The sequence below is a fragment of the Canis aureus genome, chromosome X (assembly GCF_053574225.1).
Source record: "Canis aureus isolate CA01 chromosome X, VMU_Caureus_v.1.0, whole genome shotgun sequence".
Lineage (NCBI taxonomy): Eukaryota > Metazoa > Chordata > Mammalia > Carnivora > Canidae > Canis > Canis aureus.
Window position 1 is genome coordinate 110,751,890 of NC_135649.1, and position 21,618 is coordinate 110,773,507.

Consider the following 21,618-nt stretch of genomic DNA (forward strand, 5'->3'; position numbering starts at 1 on the left):
TTCTTATCTTGTGCACCACTGTGTCCTGGCACCTAGACCCGGGCTCCACTCTGGAAGAAGCGCAATATATGTTTGGCAAATGAATGCAAGAAAGGATAAACCATCAAGATCCGTCCTGGGCCACAAACAAGGCCATCAATTAATTAAGTTTTTGGCTCTTAAAAACTCACAGCAGCTAATAAAACGAAACCTGGAAATGGGCCCTGATCTTGCTTCTAATACTGATTTGTGTTTTGAGAGTTGATAAAGCTGAAGTCGGTTTACCTCCTTAATTTTTCCAGTGGAAGAGTGGTCTCACCTGGTCTAAGAACCAGCTCGGGAATGATCCTAAGGCTGTTGATGGCACCTGGCACCTAATAACCAAAAGCACCCTGTCATTCATTCCCTTTATCACTCAGTCTACAATACTTATACCCTAGGCACCGGGTGGATGTGATGGTGAGCCAAGGTCAAATGGTCCCTGCCCTGGAAGACATATGGTCTACAGGGGAAGAGAGTCAGGATCAAGAGCTAGCCATTACCGGCCAATAAGGCAAGAAGTCTGATGAAGACACATGGGTGGTGACAAGACTACAGGGTGGGAGGCAGGAGAGATGAGCAAACTGGTCATGGCTGGAGGTTAGGAAAGTATCCACAGGAAAAAAAAAATTAAAGCCAAAGCCTGAAGTCCTTGCTAATTCATACAGATTTCAGCACCACTCTCCCTTCTGTCCTCTGGGGAAGCTGCTTACTTGAAATGATCAGTTTTTACTACATGAAACTGTCCAGAGTTGCATCTGCCCCAGATAAAAGACTGACTCAAACCAGAAAATCACAGTTACCATGTGGCTTAATTAGACATGGTGATCAAAGAGCCACATGGCTCATTGGTTATGCTTTTTCACGACTTACTATTCAATACCGGCAATGTGCTCTGCTCGTTCCATTCCTCCTCGAGATTTGTAAAACGTGTGTAAGGAGAAGATTGATTCTCCACTACATCTATAAGAATATTAGTTAGGGTAGGCCAACTTGGGTAACAACCCCCAAATCTCACTGGCTTTGTACAACCAAGTTCAATTCCTCGCTTATGCACTCCCAAGACAGTTCAGCTGAAATGCTCTGCTCCATGCAGTTGTTCAGGGAACCAGACTCCTGTCTTGTTCCAGGAGTCACCATCCCTCAGGAGCCTAGGGTCATCCATCGGATATTCTGTACCTAGTTAACAGGCAAAGGAAGAGAAAGTGTGGAGGACTAGAAGGGAAGATTTTAAGGCAGGGCTTAAAGAGGATTCCAGTACTTCTGCTCACATACTATTGGTCGTAACTCAGTCACAAGGTTCCATCTAACTACAGGGAATGCTGGGAAATGTAGTCTACCTGTGTGTAGGGGAAGAAAATGGGGTTGGGTGAACACCTAGCATTGTCTTTCCCACAAGTGCACTTAACAGTGAGCTAACATACAGACCGTATGTAGTCAATGTAATGAAAATAAATTGGTGGTATTATGTAAGCCAAACAGCCAACCACAAACAATTAAACCATGAGCTAAGTCTGAAATAACTGAATTTTGCAGTTGGTGAGTTAATCCTGCTTAAAATCCAGTCAAAGCATTCTCTTTTCCAGGGACAATTGGAAACAGTTATTAATTGATGAAAATAATTTCTCCATCTAGTGCACATGATGTAACTCTGCAAGGGCTCAAGTATGTAGAATTAGTACAAGAAACTAATACTTGGCCATATTCTCAAGAGCATACCTGACTCTGTGTCTAATCACTTACTCAAGGGATATTTATTAAATATGTCAAGCCAAATTTAAGTCTGCACATCACATGTCTATATTCCAAAGTGAACACGTAAAAAGCCATACTTTTCCTTACCCACTGGGGGGGGGGGAAACCCCAGCATGAATAAACACGCTAAAATATGTATGGGTCTCTGAAGATATTTATTTGTGCTTAGAGAAATAAAAGTTTGCAGAGGGCCTTGCAATTTTCTGATAAAAGTTGCTCTCTAAGCACAAAGCATTATTTGATTTGTCTGAACAAAACCAAGGAGTAAGGTGAAAGACTGGAGACGTTGGGAAGGAGCCAAGAATTAATGATGTGGATTTGGCGGCGCTGTGCTAACTTCAAAAGTAATAATGATTAAATATACTGAGTACTTATATATCATCGATTCCTAAACAAAGCCAAGAAAACAGATAGTTCGAAGGGCAAGAAATGTGTCAGCACCACACTGTCACAGATCACAAATCCAGACCACCCTCAGGATGGTTATTTGGATATGTAATGAAATAATTGACAAAAGCCACTCGGAGGGCCGTGACTCAATGTGTCAGCAGATCTGGCCGTCTACAGTTCATGCAGCTTGGTAGCACAGAGGCCCGCACACATTTTTCACATTAAGGAACAGATGGAAGCCGTAATTCCCGCCCTAGCTGAAGGATGCCTTGCACCCAACAGCAGCAGAGAGTAAGCTCATTTGGGGAGAAATTTGCCATTTCCATCCCCGAGCTCAGTGAACTGCCGCTGAACCACTCATCCAACTGTGGACAGCACGCTTCCCGGAGGGGAGGAGGGGGGGACTGCACCTGTTTTAAAACCCTTAGGGTCCAGAGTCATTTCGGTTTCCCCTCAGGCCTCAAATCTCGCCTCAAAGCCAGCCACGCGGCCCTGCCTCGCCCTCACACAATTCTGGGGACGTCAATCCCTAAGCTCAGTTTCCTATTAGAACTAAGTAACGCTGAATGCTTTCACGGCTTTGCAGGAGACACGGGCGGCTAGAGACTCGGTTAAGTGACACACCTCATTTTCATTTGTTCCAGAACATTTTTGCTCTAAACTTCTCAAGCTTTAAATTGGTCTCTGGGGTGCCATCCAATGGGAAACTTGCAGGAAGGGGAAAAATATATTCAACTATTTTGGATTTGGAAAATATGCTCTTTGGCTGAGAAAGACGTTTTCCACATATTTGATCACTCAAAAGCTGTTAAGCACTGAAACTTCAAATATGTTCAGATCTGATAAAAGCCGTGAGCATCTAAAGCATGTCACCCCGGTGCTGCAGACAACAAAACATGCAATTGACACAGGTGCCGTCAGACGCCAGCGTAGACCGCGACGACAGAAGAAAACACAGATCAGGGTGGCTGTGTGGGGTGCGGCTGCTGTGTAGACGGGCCCCAGTCTACAATCCAACAAGCCTGGGAATTACATGCGCCATTTCATCCCTGGATTTTCACATGCTTCCCCAACAGAAGCCGATTACCCTTCGTGGCGGCCCCAGGAGGCCAGCAGCAGGGCCCTAATTTCACGAAGAACTTGCTGGCCAGGCTGGCTAACTGGACTCGTCTAACAACTCGCCCAATCACCCTTTTCTCCTTCTTAAAAACTAAGTTGTAGCAGCAGAGGAAGGCGCTAAATGGCATTGAGAAATCTTTGTCTCCCTAGGGCTACGAGCTCTGAGATGGTAGCCCCTAGCGACATGTGGCTACTGAGCACTTGAAAAGAGACCAGTGTGAACGAGGAACAGAACTTTACAATTTTACTTAATTGTAATTAGTTTGAATTTAAATTGCAGAGCTGTTGTTAAATTCAGTTAGGAGAAAAACGTTAAACACATTCGGGAGAACGTGGATATGTGAAGCTACCTTTTCAAATATAAATTTTATAAAATCTAAACACAGATCAAGTATCTCTGATGAAAATTTAGCATTTGAATGAAGATGTGCTGTAAGCATATAACACACACCAGATTTTGAAGGCTTAGCACCAAAAACAGGAAAAATGAAAATGATTAATAATTTTTGTATCGGTTGCATTCTGACACAGTAATAATTTGGGCTAACTGGGCTAACTAAAATGTTATTTTTAAAAATATTTTATTTATTTATTCATGAGAGACACAGAGAGAAAGGCAGAGACACAGGCAGAGGGAGAAGCAGGCTCCATGCAGGGAACTCGATCCCAGGACCGGGGGGGACCATGACCTGAGCCAAAGGCAGATGCTCAACCACTGAGCCACCCAGGCGTCCCTAAAATATATTATTAAAATTAATGTTGCTTCTTGTTCCTTTTTAAATTTGAGTGCTAGAAAATTTAAACATGTATGTGTGGCTCAAATTGTTTTTCTACGGGACAGTGCTACTCAAGAGTGAACAGTCTGATGCACACAGGTACCATCTACCTGCCTCCCACGTTCCTACCACAGATGCACGTATATACAAATCCCCAGGTATAAAATAACAAATGGCAACTGAATATCTAGTTCCAAGATCTCTGAAGGGGTAGCAATACACAGCCACTGAGGACTGTGACAGAAGCAATGGTGTCCCTGACTTACTTGTCCTTTGAAGGACTATGGGCAAAAGAATCCCTCTACTGTCCTTACAGCGGTCGATGCTGAGCCCTCTTTACCTCCAACACGGGGTGTCATTTATTCACTCAGTTCATCCCTTGAGCTCTTCTTAGGACCAGGCCACTTGCAAGGCACCATAGCAGGGCCCGGAGGCCATTCCTGGGCTCAAGGGGCTTATAGTTTAGTTGTTCCCAAGCACAAAATTAACTAACTAGATTGTTTTCTAGTTGGTTAATTGTTTTAGGCTGAAATACATGCAGAAATTGAGCTCCCAACAAAGGGTTCCAGAAAGTACCAGGTGAAGAGTGATGAGTTCTATCTCTGGGGATCAGAGTGGGCTTTCCACGCGGTAGCCTGTACGATGAACACGATAGACAAGGAGGATTTATCGGTGGGAAAGGGGATGGAAGCAGCCTGAGCCAAGGGTAGGAGGTGGGTAAGTGTGTGGTACGCTCTGTGGATGGCGAGGGGGTCAAGGGAGAGCAGTCCTGATGGATGAGGCTGGAAAGATGATGTTGGTCTCTCCAAAGACGCCAGATGATGAACTGGGAATGTCAAATGAATCCACTGGAACCGGCGTGGTTTTAGAAGACAGGCGTGACAAGCTTATGGAGACTATGGCCATATTCCAGACGAGAAATGGCCAGAACGTGCCCTGGGATGGGGCAGCAGGCAGGAGGGGAAGGGGTGCAGAAAAAGTGGAAAAGAGGGGCCATCTGCAAAAGGTCCAAAGGAGGAATATTAGGCTGTCGGGGCAGTGAGGGAAGAGACCATGGAGCTAACAGTGTTATCAACAGGCAAGATTAGGGAACACGGGAGGGAGAACGGCCTGGACATGTGTGGGGGGGGGTGTAAAAAACAAAACAAACCAAACCCAGCACTGCCAACTCTTTGGAGGAAAGCCTGGATTAACACAAGACACTGATTGCAGAGCTCCAGACCCCCAGACCCACCGTGTGCCTAGTGCTGTACTTGGCTGTCACAAAAAACCGTTATCACACGACCGGGATGGGAAATTGCCAAGGGGGGAAATTTTTCATTTTGGGATTTCCTGAGTTAATTTTCCAACATGAGGCAGCATGAGTGTAGATTGTTGACACTTAATACACGGAACTTTGGAAATGAAACAAACACATATTTAAGCGTGGGTGCTAGAGTCCTAACAATTCACCTATAATCGGTTGAAAGTCAGAGCTGTGCCCTTGGAAAATGTAACCCGCTGTGATGAAAGGATTATGTAATTTTTGCAGGGTCAAAATTATCAGAGGGGTTTGCTTGTACAAGTGGAACAGACACCAATCCCCCCAGCCGCCCACCCCCACAGCAACAGGAGCTCAGGTTTCAAAAGCAAGCTTTTTTGCCTAGCCCTCGGGCCGAGGTTCTGTGGTTTCAGATTGGTTTTGGCTTCAAGCAAAGGCAAGTCCTTGCTTTTGCTCTCTGAACTAATTCCAGCATGTACGGCTGCGCCTCGTGGCCCCTTTTCTGCTGACCATGTGGGTAGCTTCAAAGTCTCTTGGATGTGATTATTTGTTCTGTCAACAGCTCCGAGCCTCTGAAAAGCGAGGGCCACCGCTTATAGCTATCACTCATCCTCTCTCTCTCCCCCTATCACTTCTCCACAATGCAGACCTTCTTCTGCAGAACGCTCAGCATTTTAACACCAGCCCCCCTCCTCCACCCCAATCGATACTAAGTGATACCAGGCGTCTCTTAATCTCACAAGAACAAACCAAACACTGTGTTCCTGTTGCCACCCCCAGAAGAAAGTGCATGTTGAGCGAAGTAGGTTTACTAGCACATTAACCACAAGCCCATCAATTAACTCCATTTCACAGGAGCTGAGGGGTCTGATGCTTCCTTCTATTTTATGCTTTCTTTTCAGTTGCCTTCAATAGACCCAGTGGTCAGAATGATCTAGTCGCCCATCAGCCAAGGTGCAAACCCCTGGAGTTTCCGTGCGTGCGCCCTTCGCTATTTATGCCGCTGCCACAGTCAATTTAAAACACGTCTTTGAAAGTCCGTCTGGAGAGGAACCGACTGAAGCGAACGAAGTGCGGAGGGGAAGGGTCATCCTCTTATGGGGAATTATGAAAACAAGCGGAAGCGTGCCGGAAACGTGGAAGCACATTCTAGCGTGACACCGAGGGTCGCTCGTGCCGCGGTGCCGCCGTTAGACGCGCCTTCAGACCCTCGGCCTCTCGAGCTCCAAGAAGGGGCTGCTGCTGCTGCTGCTGCTGCCGTCACAGGGCACGGCAAGAAGGAGGCAAGATCTCTCATTCAGACCATTGTGCCGATGAAGCCAGGCCCCCCAGGTAAACTGAGTCTGGGGGAGCTGGGTAGCAAGGGCCCTTCGGATCCTGAACCTGGGAGCCCTGGGACGCCGCAGGACGGGCAGATGGGGAGAGTCCGCCCTCGCCTCCCCCGGGCACCTGTTGGTGCAGGGTCATCGCGGCGTCGTGACCACGAGATGCGTGGGCGGGGCACGCCCGCCGCGGTGGCTCCTGACAGCGAACCCGCGGACGCACGCACCCCCGACGTGCGGCGCACAGGCAGCCGAGGGGGCGCATGGGGAACAGGGCAGCTTGGGAGGCCGGGTCGGAGGGTAACCAGGGGAGCGGCAGGGGCGCTTGGACTGTAATTTCCAGAGAGGTCACTCCCAGCTGCGCACGCCGGGCTGGCCTGCGGAAAAGAGCGCAGCGTGGCTGGGCAGAGCGAAGACGAGGGCCCGCGAAGCACGGGGATCCGTGGCCCAGGACTGGGGAGCCCACGGCACGCAGGGGGCAGCGGCCTGGCCCTACGCTGGGGCGCCGCCCTCTCCCACCGCAAAGCGGCGTAGCGACGGCCCTCCTCGTCGGTCACCAAAGTGCGGGAGGTGCCGGCAAGCACGCACGCCCGGGGGCGGGAGGACGGAGGCGCCCACGGGAGCCAGACGGCCGCGGGAGCCGCTCCACGGCCAGCCGCACGAGGAAAGGGCAGGGGGCACCACGGGCGCTGTCAAGTGCGGGGTCCGGAGAGTGGGAGCAGGGAGGGTGGCCGGCGGAGGCCGGCGGAGGGCCAGAGGGAACACGCCTCGACCCGGGATGCTGCAGCGCCACAAAGTGACGTCTGTTTCGACAACGTGAACAACCACATTTTTCCCTAAGAAGGACCTAACCGTTCACGGGAGACGCTCCCAGGAAACGCGGCGTCGGAATCCACCTGGTTCGATGCCTGCGAGCTGTTCCACTCAGGCCATGCTGGGTACTTTGGAAAACCTTCGCTGTCCACTCGGAATGTCTCCTCGAGAGATGCTGCTGGCGGGGGCAGGGCAGGGCAGGGGCGGCGGCGGCAATCCTAGGAGAAATCGCTGTTGAATCTCATTGACCAAACGTGCATTCACGCTTCCTTGCAAGTTAAATTCTAGCTTCCGTCAAATGCACAGGATCCAAACAGGACCCGAGATTTACATCATTTCTTTCCCCGATGGTTCTCTGACTGGCCGTGTCTCCGCTCTTCGAGAACACGCCTATCTGGCAAGGGCCCCGGCTTGATGGCTGGACAGTCTGGATTTGCAGAGCCTGGATTTCACTTCCAAGGAGACAGCTCGTGACACATTCCGATGGAAACAAAGAGAAGCGCTCTCTGCTGGTAAAAGGATAGTTCTGAACTCAACCACCTGATAAAGACTCACCCCCTTCTGTCTGGGTATGGATGATTTGGCTCTTGCTCATTTGCTGAACACGTGGAAAGTTCGAGAATTTTGCCCCACAATCTTCCCTAAATTCCCCATGAATGGGAATATCACTGAATTATCATTGCTAGCCAACTTTATTATGAAAAAGCCAGCCAAGCTTCTATGAAGTGAAAAAAGAAATTTGTAAAAAGCTTTCTTTCCCTTTTTTTCAGATAATCTCTATGCCCAACATGGGGCTTGAACTCACCACCCTGAGATCAAGAGATGAAGAGTCGCACCTCTACCGACTGAGCCAGCTGGGGGCCCCTGTTTCTTTCTCTTTGATGGTTCTTCCCCTCAATGTTGTTTCTTTTTTTTTTAAACCGGGGAATCAGATGTTATGTCCTAGCAATGGATGGACTAAAAGCCAAGGGCGATGAGGAAACCCAGTCTTCCCACTGAGCTAGGGAAGGGAAATTGGGGTGGGGGGTGATGCAGCAAATTGGGCGGGTTTCCCCCTCCCCTCTATTGTGTTCTCCGGCTTCCCCCATATAAATGGGGGTCTGGAATTAGTTCTTAAATCTGACAATGTGCCTAATGACAGGATATGGTTTGAGATCAAATAACCAACCAAAACAAGGGGTCTGTTTCACCTCAGCCACTCAGCGTTTTGCTTTTATCTCCCCTATTTGTTTCATGATAACTTTCAAAGGAGTTGACTGATTCTGATCAAATGTGGGGCACGGCTGAAGGGTTTCAAGATACATCTTAAGCTCAATTTGTGGTTCCGCCAGCCATCCTGAAACAAAACAGTAGCCAGTAAAAGTTTCTAAACGGGCAGATCTGCCGTAATCTTTAGCAGACTTCACCAAAGTTCATACATGAGTAGCGGTTACAGATCTATGTGATTACACGGAGCGGAGTTTGCAGATCACAGACCCACAGAGGTATCTAAATTCACTGCACACAATGACTTCTCACAGCCTTTCCAGAGGCGAGTGTTATCTCTGCCCAGGCGAGGGGGAATAAAAGCCTTAATAAAGGGAGACAAAGTTACATTACCTTGGCTATATCCTGTGAATGATTCATGAAAGAAATAGTTCAAAAGATGTAGAATCCAACCCAGTAGAAACAAGCAAAGCTCCTGTAGCTAAATCCCTGTCGTTGAAACAGGATCTTCAAGAAGCAGTGCAGCCACAAAATGATAAATCTGGATGTTAGAGGAGAAATCGTTCAGCTTGATATTGGAACGAAGCCTTTATCACTGTCATGGTGGCACCAAAGGATGGCTTGGAGGGGTGCTAATCCCTCCAGGTGTCCATCAGACTCCCAACCAAATAGGAACAAATGGGAACTCTGCCTCTATACACTCATTTAAGTATCCTTTTAAAGGAGAACAAAGTGTCTAGCTACACATTTTCATTAATCGTGCTCATTTCATTTCATTTGGTGCTGATTAGTCTTGGGCGGCCGCTGACATCACTCATGTTGCAAGTAAAGAATTGTGCTTTGGTAATATTCCCGTAATGATTTATTTTATATTTGCTCTTTTTTCCCTGCCCCACTTTTATAGACCTGGATTGTGCAATTCAGTTTAAAGCAACGCGCTTCCATGGGAGCCCCCTCGAAGCCAGGCATTTTCTTAGGTAGAAGCTCCACAGCCATCACCATTGAGTCTTGGGTTATCTGATTGTGTAATAAGGAAAGTCAACTGAATGTAACAGATGGTTAACAACTCGGAAAGAACGGAGAGAGAAGCCTTCATATGCCCGACGGTAGGGCTGGCATAATATTCCAACTACCTTCTGGGACGAGCACCTCAAAAGTTTCCTGTCCAGAGCCGAACTCTCCATTTCCACCCAAAGCGACTGCCTCTTCGTTAAAAAGCTAGAACCACCCTCATCCCCTCCCTGTCTTCCACATCTGCTAACTAACTGCAGTTGGCCCTACTCCATGACGGCCCTCACCTCCACCCAGCCCTCTCTTCCCAGTGCCTCAGCTACTCACAGGCCAACGGGCCCCTCGGGCCCCATGTTAACTGTCGTCTCCTCGCTGCTCTCCCCAATACTGGTCCATTTCTCCCTCCGCTCACTCTGTCACATGCCTATCAATGTCTTCCTTCAGATCAAACCCCACTATCAGTTACATGCTAAAGTAAACTTGACTGGCTCCCTGTTGCCTACAGAACCAAGTCTACTGCTGGCATGGCATCCAAAGCACTTGGGAATGTGACACCAGCACAGATCCCCCACTTCGCCTCCTACTGGACTCACTTCGACCACCACCGCCCAAACTCTGTGCTCCAAACGCATGGCACTTGTCATTCCTCTCTGCGGCATGTCACACCTTGTGGCTTTACTGCACCCTCTGCCTAGAATGCCCTGTGCCTTGGTGAACTTCTAGTCATCTTTCAAGATCCAGATCAAAAATCATTTTCTTCTTCAAATTTCCCTGATACCCGCCATGTCAAAGAATGACTTTCTCCTCTGGCCTCCCACAGGTTTTAAAAAACACTTCCATCTGAGCATTGGCTCAGCCTTTTCCATACGGTATTTGTTTGTGTATCTGTCTCCCTCACTGTCTGACTCAATTTGGTGTTAAATAAATCAATACAGGGATGGCTAAGTGCTTTCTCACTGAAATAATTTCATTTCCTGCAGGATTGCCATGGCCACAATAGTCAGGGGTGATATTCAAAATATTTAACAACTGTATAGCACAGGCACTGACCAGTCAAATGGATCCCCAGCTGGGCCAGTGCATCCCAACTCATCGACCTTGCCCGTAGCCCAGGGGGCAGGATTTCAGTGAAGGGTGCTCCATATCTGATCCAGTCTGTAAAAACTGCTCAAGTTTCAAGCTTATTAGGTCAGCTAGGGCCCGAGGCTCTGCGTACTGTCTGTAAAATCCTTCAGGATCCAAGAAATTTTCCTGAGTATGGACAGCAGGTTTTTTTAAAAAAAAAAAAGTTACTATCATCATTATTTTTACAAAGACTGGAGCCAAGAAGGTGAACAGTAGCTAATTGTGAGATTGCTTTGTAGCGACAAGGGCTTCAACACACACACACATAAACTTATATCCAAAAGAAGGAATAAAAAAAAGGTCTTTTCATTGTCTCTGCAGTCACAGTATAGCCACACAAAGAGGGCTTTCATTTATGTCTCCCTCTCTCCGAGAAGCCAGGCCAGAGAGTAAAAGATATCTTAATGTTCTCTTTCAAGGCTGCTGAGATTTAGAAACAAAGACTGGTACGATGCCACAATATCGACCTTTCTTTTACTCCCCTCCTGCCCTTTCTCTTACCTTCTGCTTGCCTTGTTTAAAAAAATGATATTTAAACAGCTCCTGTTTTACTTAGCTACCTGGAAATGTGTTCAAAGTAAGTAGCAGTGGGAAGAAATTCAACTCTGAAGAGAAAGACTGAATTTGGGGTTTTGTGGCCCATGTTCATGGATTTAAGTTTTAATCCAACAAGGCACATTTGAAAGCTGCAGGTCTGGCCACCTATTCAGACTTTTCCCAGTGAAATTTAGGAACTTAGAATAACCCGGACCAGGCTGGGGAAAAGGGTGCTTGATGTCATGTTTAGGATAGGAAAGTTCTAGGGCTGTGTAGTCCACTACAGAAGCCACTTGTCACATGTGGCCACTTCTATTTAAATTTTTAAATATAATTTCAAATTCAGTTCCTTAGTTACACTAGCAACCTTTCAAGTACTCCAGAGCCACACACAGCTAGGGGCTACTCTTTTGAACAGTACATATAGAGAACACTTCCATCATTGCAGAAAGTTCTATTGGGCAGTATGATCAGTGGTTTGACTTTGGCCCAGGGGGTTGGGGGGCAGAGTCATGCTGGGAAACCAGGGGAGTAACAAAATGCTGGAACATTTCTCCTTCCTCCTCTTTCCTTGCTTTTCTGTTTATTTTCCTCTCCCTGAATCTCCTCTTCCTCGTTTCTATGGACAGCAGAATCAGATCAGGACATACACGGCAATGGAAACTCCTCGCTGGCAGGGAGCTGGGGCCCTTTGGTTCACTGCTGTATCCTTCCTTCCCTAAGAGCCGGTGCTTCGTTGAGTGTTTGGTGGGTGAGTGATCCCAATGGGGTGGTGTGCCTCAGCTTTCTTCTACAAGGCAGAGAATTAAAACATCCTCCACTTCTCCATCAGTTGGTCGGTAGCTGTTCTCTGGATCCACCAAGTACGTCCGGGACATTCTCCAACAGCCTCAACCCTCAACTCCCCGAGGCCGGGCAAAAATCCGGTCTTCATTATGAGACTCAGAGGGGCAGCTTACCGTAGGGGTGGAAAACTCAACTCTCAGGGTATGAACACTGGCTCTGCCACTTGAGAGCTGTGTGGCCCTGGGGAAGTCACTCACCCTGCCCTGTGCCTCGGCTTCCCCTCTGACAGATGAAGGTAATAAACAATAGTTCCTACCTCATAGGGTTGTTTGCAGGTCAGTATACGTGGAACACTTGGAGCAGCTCTGGGCTCATAATAAGTCCTCAAGAAACAAGAAACAATTCCTGCCAAGCCCATCCTGCTAAAGGATGAGTCTCTGTATGAACTGGTGCCGGCGAGGCCCCAGACAGCAGCAGAGCTGGCTGTGAATGAAATGCAGCACTGAAACTGTGCTCCAGCCATCTGAAGCTCATAGGCCAGGAGGCTTCTGGAAGTGCAAGGAATTCGAGAGGTTCAGAAGCAGGATGGACAAACCCACAAATAGGAAACATACAACTTCCGAGAAAACTGAGAGTAAATCCTTCTCGGCCCTTCCAACTGGTCACTCTCGTTCAAGGAAGACAAATCACCAGGATCATTCTTAATGGAAATGGGCTTTGACTACCTTCCAATGACAGGGAGACGACTCTCTGGGAACTGGGATGTGAGGGGCCAGACCAGCATGGGTGCTAAAAGCGTGCCCACCCTCTCGTGATTCTGGGGTCTGTCGGGGGCCTCCATCGGTTCAACAACACATTTTGGCTCCCGAGACGACCACAGGCTGCCACAGGTGTGAGTCCACTCAGAAGGAAACCAGCTAGGAGCCACCACTGGCCAGCAGGGCAGCTTCAGGCATCCCGCCTCTGCGGGGGTCCTTACAGGAGCCCACATGCTGTCCAGGGGCCGCTAAGTGGTGGCTCAGGTGCAGACACATGGAGAGTACAGGGCCCATCTTGGCTTAGAAGCCCCCCGGCCCCAGAGGACCTAATACTTCTTGTAAGCAACTATGGTTTTCAGGGGCCCCATAAGGGACACGCCAGAACCAAAAGTCCCACACTCAGGGGAGCCCAAAGCTATGGCTTCCTGCCAGGTATTTAGACTCATTTACAATCCTGCTGCACCAGAAGCTATTTAACAATTGGGTCATTTTTACTATAAGCAATATTGCCTGGTAACACAGCTGACATTCCACCTTCACCAGGTTTCCAGGGCAACAGAGCTGGAAAGTGAACACAAGGGCAGATTTCCATAGAGAAGGGGAAAGGGTTACATTAACCCTTTCCCTGCATACCCACAGTGACAAACTCTTCCACGGAAGGAGGCCTGCCAGTCCCCACTAATTGGACGCAGGGACAGGATGGAACGCAGAGAAGCTAGATGCCAATCCAGGCCTGAGGGCAATAGTGGCCATCGCAAACCCTAAGGGGAATGGGGCTTCCTTGGCAATGAATGATTAGGATTGGGGTTAGGGCTAAGCGTGTGAGGGGAAGGCCAAAGAGGTCCTTAGGACTTCCATATTGTAGGTGTCAAGATGGCTGACCCGTGGTGAGAAAGCGTGATTCACACACTCCTGGGAAAACATCATGAACTCCAAAGAAAGAGAAGGAATTCTAAATTACCCAAGCTACTCACTGACCTGCACTTGGGAGTTTTCAGATGGGCTCTTTACTTATTTTGCTAGTTAGGCATTTGCTTGGAAGGTACACTTCTGGCACAGCACCCTCACTGTTTGTGTTCCAATAAGATACATCTAACCGATTGTGCACGCACGTACCGTTCCCAGTAAGCAAGCTGTTTCCTCTCTCACTCTGGAAAGCATATCAAAATGGGAGGTTAGCTTCAGCCTTAAATCCATCCAAATTTATATTTAAAAGTAAATCGTTCCCAAATGCCTGTCATTAATAACAAAGTACTTGAGGCTTCCAACTTGAGCTTACGACTGACACACTGCTGTGTCGGGATGTGCGTGTAAGAGCCAGTGCCGTGCGTATGAGCATAGATGTGCAGAGAAGACCCCCTGTGCTGCCCTCAGAGCCCACCTCAAAATGTAACCAGACATGCTTTCCTCTTTCTCAAGTCAAAGGGGGAGGCACCAGGCACTTCCCGCCCCAACCAACAGCGCCCTCGGGGATTTTACTGAGGTGGGCCCACAGTTCGGGGACACCCAAGGTGAGCCAGTTCCCTTATTTCTTCACTTGATTTGACCATTTATCTAGTATAAGGGATCCCAAATCTTCAGGATGCATTTTAAATTATTCTATGACCCCAGTCAAAGGATAATCAAGATCAGCTGGTGCTTGGCTTAACTCAGGCTCGGAGAAAGCGTTCATTCATCCATTCACCTCAACAATCAGGTGTCAAACATTTGTGCCGCGTGCAGGTCAGAGCGACCTCAAGGGGTCCTCGCGGAGTTTCTGGCCTCGAGGAGTTCAAGACCTTGCTTGCTTATTCAGATATCTGATCATCCTCTCTCCCCAACTCCTTCACCCCTTCCTCCCACTGAGAAGCCCCAGAAATTCTTTATTGCTGGAGGCATGGCCTGCCTGAGCTATAAAGGATCACTCGTACAGAAAAGCACTTTCTAAAACAGCATCTCCTGAAATATGTTTCATGGAATCCAAGACCCAAATGTGTTAAGAGAGCTCTATGGTCAAATGAATTTGGGAAATACTTCATGCTTGATCCTCTTAGAGAATCACAATGTCCTTCAGGATATTAAAGGCTCTGATAGGTTCTGTAGTAAAGAAACTTGTATATTATATAAACAAGTATATATATATATATGGCTGAGCGTTTATACACACACACACACACACACACACACACACACACTTGGCAAGAGTCCAATTACTGCAGATCAGAGTATATGTATATATCGGTATATATGTATATACACGCTCAGCCAGTTTTCTCAAACCCTTTGACCATAGAAATGAATGTGTGTGACCTACTATATCCCAAAGACCCACATAGTTTGGGAAACATTTTACTAAAGCAACGCACCTGTAGCCTGTCTCCCATTTGATATAAATGTCTCCTATCTGGAGATGTCTTTATTAGCATGTATTTGTACACACGTGAAATCTTACCTTTCATTTGTACAGTATGGTTAACTTGATCAATAGCTTTTAACTCTATTATTAAAAATAACATTAACAATGCTTCATTATCAGGCCACAAATGTTGCCCAAGTGACGTTCTTAAGGCCCCAGAGTGGGATGGTGTGGGATAGTGGTAATAGGTCCTTGAAGAAGCAAATCTGTGGCCCTCAAGTTGTCTAGTCTTCAATGAGAGGTCACCGAAACCAAGCCAATTTCTTTTCCTCTTGGGCCACGAGCCCCACCAAGGGGCTTGGGCAAAGGAAGTTCTCGTAGCTCATTAAACTACATGCCCCGCTCTTAACCACCACTCTAGCTTTGGCTATCAATCAGAGTGAAGACTAAAAGGCCACTGGAGCTGTGCCATCAGGATGGTGTTGAGCCATGGTGTGAAGTCACAGAAACATCTTTTAGCACTTATAACTATATTTTATCAAGTTCTTTGTTTGAACCATGAATAATGGCAATGTGAATGGCTGAATAAATGTCTAACCATATACTAGGTTTGGCAGGCATTCGTGAGAGCTGTGGACTCTGGAAAGAGAAAAAAAGAATGCAAATTCCTTTTGTTCTATTTTCCGAGCTCTGAAATAACTTCGAGAGAAGTTTGAAATGGTTACAAATATCAATTCAGTGTCCCTGAACGAAGCCAGCATGTTCTGTCTGAGACTGTTCTGGCGCTTGGCCGACATTGTTCTTGAATCCTGCTCTTCAGAAAGAAGGAAAGCAGTTTATCTTGATTTAAACCGCCCCCCCCCCCCAGCCTGAAAGCACTGTTGCTGGAATTCCTCGGGAAAGAGGTGCAAGTGAGTGTGCATGAATGTAGAGGGGAGTGGAAATGAGAAGTGTAATCAGTTTATCTTGTTAACAGTAACTGGACTGTTGCCAAGTAGCCTTATGTATGCTCTAAGGGACCCCCCACACAGAAGGAACCCCACTTAAAGAAGTGTAAAGGATTTTCTTCTGTCTTTGAACTTTTTCTTTCCTTAAACACTGTTCTCAGAGAAGAGAAAGGGAAAAGTTGACTTGCTCAGGCAAGCAGCAAGGAACTTTCGGCAGCCACCCTGGGCCACTCTGTGTGCTTCCCAGGCCAGGCCACAGCTACCTCGCCGGGAGATCTCCTCTCCGATCTGCAGCAAATACACTGCCTTGCTCTGGTGGCCTCTCACTGGCACCTTCCAGAGCCTACCTTCTTAGGAGTTGCATCGGGCCATCTCCTGGTGAGTCTCTGAGGGCACCTTCCTCAGAAGCCTACTTAACTCACCTTCTGCTGAATGACAGCAGGCATCTGAAGTTATTGCCAAAGAGCAGAAGCCCATGTGGAAGGAAGCTGGGGCTCTTCACCCCTTCCCTGAGTCACGAATGTCAAGTATTCAGAATGCTTTCCTGGGGAAGACTTGCAAGTGATTTCTCATATTATTATCCCTTAGTGCACCAAGGAAGCCCTTGAGAATCACGTAGGTCGGATCCCCTGGTTGTGTGTGTACATATGTTGGGGCAGGGGAGGAAAGGGAGGGAGAGAGAGAGAGAGAGAGAGAGAGAGAGAACCCCACCTTGCCTTGTTTAGAGAAAGGAACTGTTTGCTGTCTTAGCCAACAGCTCGAAGCTCCCCAGAAGGACTTCGATCTTGGTCCTGTTTTCTTGCTGGCATGCAGGGACACCTCACATTTGCAAGTTCAAGTCCACTTTATAAGAGAACTGGTGGAAAGCAACTCTCAAGGTTAAATAACAGCAGCTGGAAACTCCATTTGGGTTCTTTAATAAGTTTTGTGACTTTAGACAGTGACTTAACGCCTCTGAGTTTAAATCTCCCTTTATGTAAAAGAGGCCGATCTCTCTCATGGTGCTGAAAAGAGCTTGCAGCTTGTAGCTCTTTTCCCAGAAGATGACCGTGAGGTTGGCTGAAGTAGCAGTTAACAGCAAACCCTTAAAAGCCAAGTAGTTGTGTTCCTCCTAGGCTGAAATGTTTCTAGAAATTATCATTTGGGGACTGTGCTCGTTCGGCCACTTACAAATCCAAGTGAGGCTGTCGGTGTCCAGGGCAATCTATTTTTTATTTTTTTATTTTTATTTTTTATAAATTTATTTTTTATTGGCGCTCAATTTGCCAACATATAGAATAACACCCAGTGCTCATCCCGTCAAGTGCCCACCTCAGTGCCCATCACCCAGTCACCCCCACCCCCCGCCCTCCTCCCCTTCCACCACCCCCAGTTCGTTTCCCAGAGTTAGGAGTCTGTCATGTTCTGTCTCCCTTTCTGATATTTCCTGCTCATTTTTTCTCCTTTCCCCTTTATTCCCTTTCACTATTTTTTATATTCCCCAAATGAATGAGACCATATAATGTTTGTCCTTCTCCGATTGACTTATTTCACTCAGCATAATACCCTCCAGTTCCATTCACATTGAAGGAAATCGTGGGCATTCGTCGTTTCTAATGGCTGAGGAATATTCCATTGTATACATAGACCACATCTTCTTTATCCATTCATCTCTCGATGGACACCGAGGCTCCTTCCACAGTTTGGCTATTGTGGACATTGCTGCTAGAAACATCGGGGTGCAGGTGTCCCGGCGTTTCACTGCATCTGTATCTTTGGGGTAAATCCCCAGCAGTGCAATTGCTGGGTCGTAGGGCAGGTATATTTTTAACTCTTTGAGGAACCTCCACACAGTTTTCCAGAGTGGCTGCACCAGTTCCCATTCCCACCAACAGTGCGAGAGGGTTCCCCTTTCTCCACATCCTCTCCAACATTTGTGATTTCCTGCTTTGTTCATTTTCCCCATTCTCACTGGTGTGAGGTGGTATCTCATGGTGGTTTTGATTTGTATTTCTGTCCAGGGCAATCTAAACGAGCTTTTCGAGCACAATTTTCTGAGACAGCACAGAAACATCTTTTGAAGCTCTATACCAGGTTCTCCTTCCTCACCCAGTAATTATGTAAAGGACAACTGTTCTTTTCCATCATCAAACCCATTTATCTTGATTGTAAGCTGCCCATTGGAAACAGTTCCACTGTGCCCAGGGCCTTTCAGCACTTCTGTTCCATGTTTACTCTTTACTTTGGGAGGGGACCAATGTTCATTTTCTGGCCTGTACCTGGAAGATTGCGCTGTACCACCCCCTCACCCATGACAGGCAAATGCTCCACAGAACCGACTTCCCATTTGACAGCCTTCCTGCTGCCCTATGATTCTCCCAACAGAATTGGCAAGAGACAGGGAGCCCATTTCTCTGCCTCACCACACTATGCTGCCAACAGATCTGCTGAGTCCACGGGTTTGGGTTTTCCAAGCGGCTTTTAAAAATTAATTCCATTAATTAAAACTAAATAAATTAAAAAATCAATTCCGCTCCTCCCTGACCTGCCACCGCCATCGCCTCCAATGCCACCAGCTGCCACGGTGTCACTGCCTCTTAATTAGTTACAACACTGGCGCCCACGGTGGCTTCCCAGGTGTCTCCACCAGAATCCATCCGTGACCTACTTTCCCTCTAGTTTCTGTACACTTCTCTGAACCCCAAAACCGGTCTGACAAATTGCTTGTTTTAGAGTCCCTTTATATTTGTTCCTGGAGGTTTGATCTTGGCATTTATTATTACATGACTGGCACTTTTGCCTTGGGGCCCATCATGCCGGATAATATACCAGAGTGGAAAAGCTTGTAAGCTCCCACTCATGTTCTCATTCTTTCTCTCTTCTGTCTCTTTCCCTCTTTTATGCCTGCCTCTCCTCCCCATTCACTCAACTCACTCTCTAAATTCCAGCTGTCCATGAATAGAGTCTGACAATACCAGACAGCTGAGATTACTGGAAAATACTAAAAATAATTGCCTTTTGTTATTAAAGTCAGGACTAGGGCTGCTGTTCCCTCCCAGGAATTTGTAGTTTCCTGCAGGGATTCAGAGGTCTGTACCCCAGTGCTTTTTTTAGAACACGAAGGGCTATTTCAATAAACATGCCACTAAATTGACGACGACGTCTTAAATTAATGTGTATTGTCTCTTGTCCCATTTAGCCCTGACTGCTGCCTTTCTGGAATTCGCCACTGGAATATTTTACACACTGATCTCTTCCTGCTGTCCTCCACACCCTCTTTGACATTAAAGTTCCTCTTGAGATTCCAAGGGGACCAAGAGCCCTAAGTCTCACCCTGTCTCAGCTTCCTTATCCACTGGGGACCAGCCACATCATTTCTGTTTTCCAGTGCCATCTTTTTTAGTCAAGGTCCAGGGAAACCTAACTCGAAAGTCACCCTTCTTAGGATTCTGGTATTAACAGGCTGCCTTTTTGCCCATAAGCTTTTATTGCATTAAAATAAGTACAATGTGAACCAAATGAGTGTCAGTACTAGATGCCTCACCCGGAAAATGTAATGCCTCCTGCATTTAAGATATTACAGGCACTATTTACTGGGGTGCTTTTCTGCATCTAGAACACAGGTTATCAGGTACATTAGAACCACCTGAAGTTTCTTGCTTAAAAGGCAGATTCTCGGCCTCCATCTCCAGAAGTTTTGATTCTTAGTGTGGGATGGAGCCCAAGAACTGGCATTTTAACAGCAGCCTCGCGTGCTACTTTGGGCCACGCCTGGAGAATCCTTGATCAACGATGACAATCACAAAGGTTTAGACAGACTCACAACTTCCCTGTATCAACTAGTGGGTTTCCCCTTATTAAGCAAAGGACCGCACTGGCCTCTGACCCACCCCTGGTCCATGTGAATGATCTAACTGTGAACTGTTACTCGCCGGTCCTCAAGTTGACAAGAGGAGAAGACGCCAACACCATCATTCATTTGTCCTGTGGGTTTGCTATTTAACAAGCAGTACACGAACGAAAATATATCAGTATTGGTTCACTAATTATAACGAGGTACCACACTAATGTAAGGTGTTAACACTAGGGGAGGTGGGGTGCGGGGTGTATGGTGGCTCTCCGTACTATCGTCTCCATTTTTCTTTAAGTCTAAGACTCTTCTAAAAATAGTCTTTTTTTTTTTATTAAGTGTGATACATGCTGCCCACTAGAATGGCTTAAAATGAAAAGACAGAAAATTCCAAGTGGTGGCAAGAGTGAGGAGCAACTGGAACTCCGTCACACTGCTGATGGGAGCGTAAACCGGTACACCCAGTTGGTAAAACTGCTTGGCAATATCTACTAAAGCTGAATACCTGTATTCGCTGGATTTTGCACCCTATGGGGATGTACCCAAGAGAACCATGTCCCCGAATTCACCAAGAGATATGTACGTAGTGGCACCATTCATATCATCTCACGCGGGATATTAGCAAAATGTCCATCACTAAAAGAAAAGTGAATGAACTAACTGTGCCATGTTCCCACACTGAAATATCACACAGCAGTGAAAAGAAACACACTTGAACTATATCCAATAACAAAGGTGATGCAGAGGGAAAGCAAGCAAGCACAGAAGAAAGCAGACTCTGTGACTCTGTAAACAGTTCAAGTTAATCCACGCCCAGAAAAGTCAGGATAAGGGTAAAAGTTGGGGGTAGAGGTGGAAGGGCTTTTGTGGGACTGGTGATGTTCTGTTTGGGGCAGGCTTCTGGGTACTTGGGTGTGTTCAGCTTGTGAAGATCCACTGAGCTGTACACTTAAGATCTGTGCATTGTCCTGCACGGATGTACGTTGTGCCGTCCTGCAAAAGCCACCGACGCTTCCACTGGGGGAAGAATGCAGCGCGAGTCAGCTTCGGGGAGTCATGACACAGACTCTGAAACTTTAACTCCCAGGGTCACCACCTATCAAGTGCCTGCCCCGGCGAAGTCGGTAAACCTTCGCTCCACCTCGTCCTGGTCCGTGAAGTGGAGGTAAGAATGGTACCTATGCCGGGGGGCTGTCCTGAGGATCAAAGAGCTACCATCCCGACGGCACTTAGAGGAGCGTCAGGCCCAGAGCGAGACCCCTGCGAGTGTTTGCCAATTAAATAAAAGCATTTTTTTGTGCGGGTGCACTTAGAACAATTGTCTTTTGATAGTGGCTCTTCTAAAGGAGACTGGAGAAGAGTGAAGAAAGTAAGAAAGGAGTGAATAGGCAGAGTTCTCAATTATGGGGGAAAATATTATCTTGGCGCTTGGCCAATTAATCCTTGACGGGGAGTCTGGACTTCCAACAGGCTCCTGGGCGCCGGTCCAGAGGCTTGACGACGAGCCACACGGGGACTGCCAGAAACTGCCACAGAAGGGCCCGCCCAGGGGGCCTGTGGGAACGGCTGGGGAGGAGCGCGGCCCCGCTACCTGCTGCCCGCCGCCTCGCCTTCCCTCCAGCCGCCCGCC

General features: G+C 47.4%; 1 protein-coding gene and 1 long non-coding RNA gene across 3 annotated transcripts in view; one reads left to right on the top strand and one right to left on the bottom strand.

Annotated features, from left to right (window-relative positions):
• NHS (NHS actin remodeling regulator) overlaps positions 1 to 21,618 on the bottom strand; it is a 346,591-nt gene that overhangs the window by 120,026 nt on the left and 204,947 nt on the right. The window lies entirely within an intron of this gene.
• LOC144307755 (uncharacterized) lies at positions 6,122 to 10,620 on the top strand. Its single transcript, XR_013374475.1, has 2 exons — positions 6,122 to 6,651; positions 8,225 to 10,620. It is a non-coding gene; the product is annotated as an uncharacterized LOC144307755 (long non-coding RNA).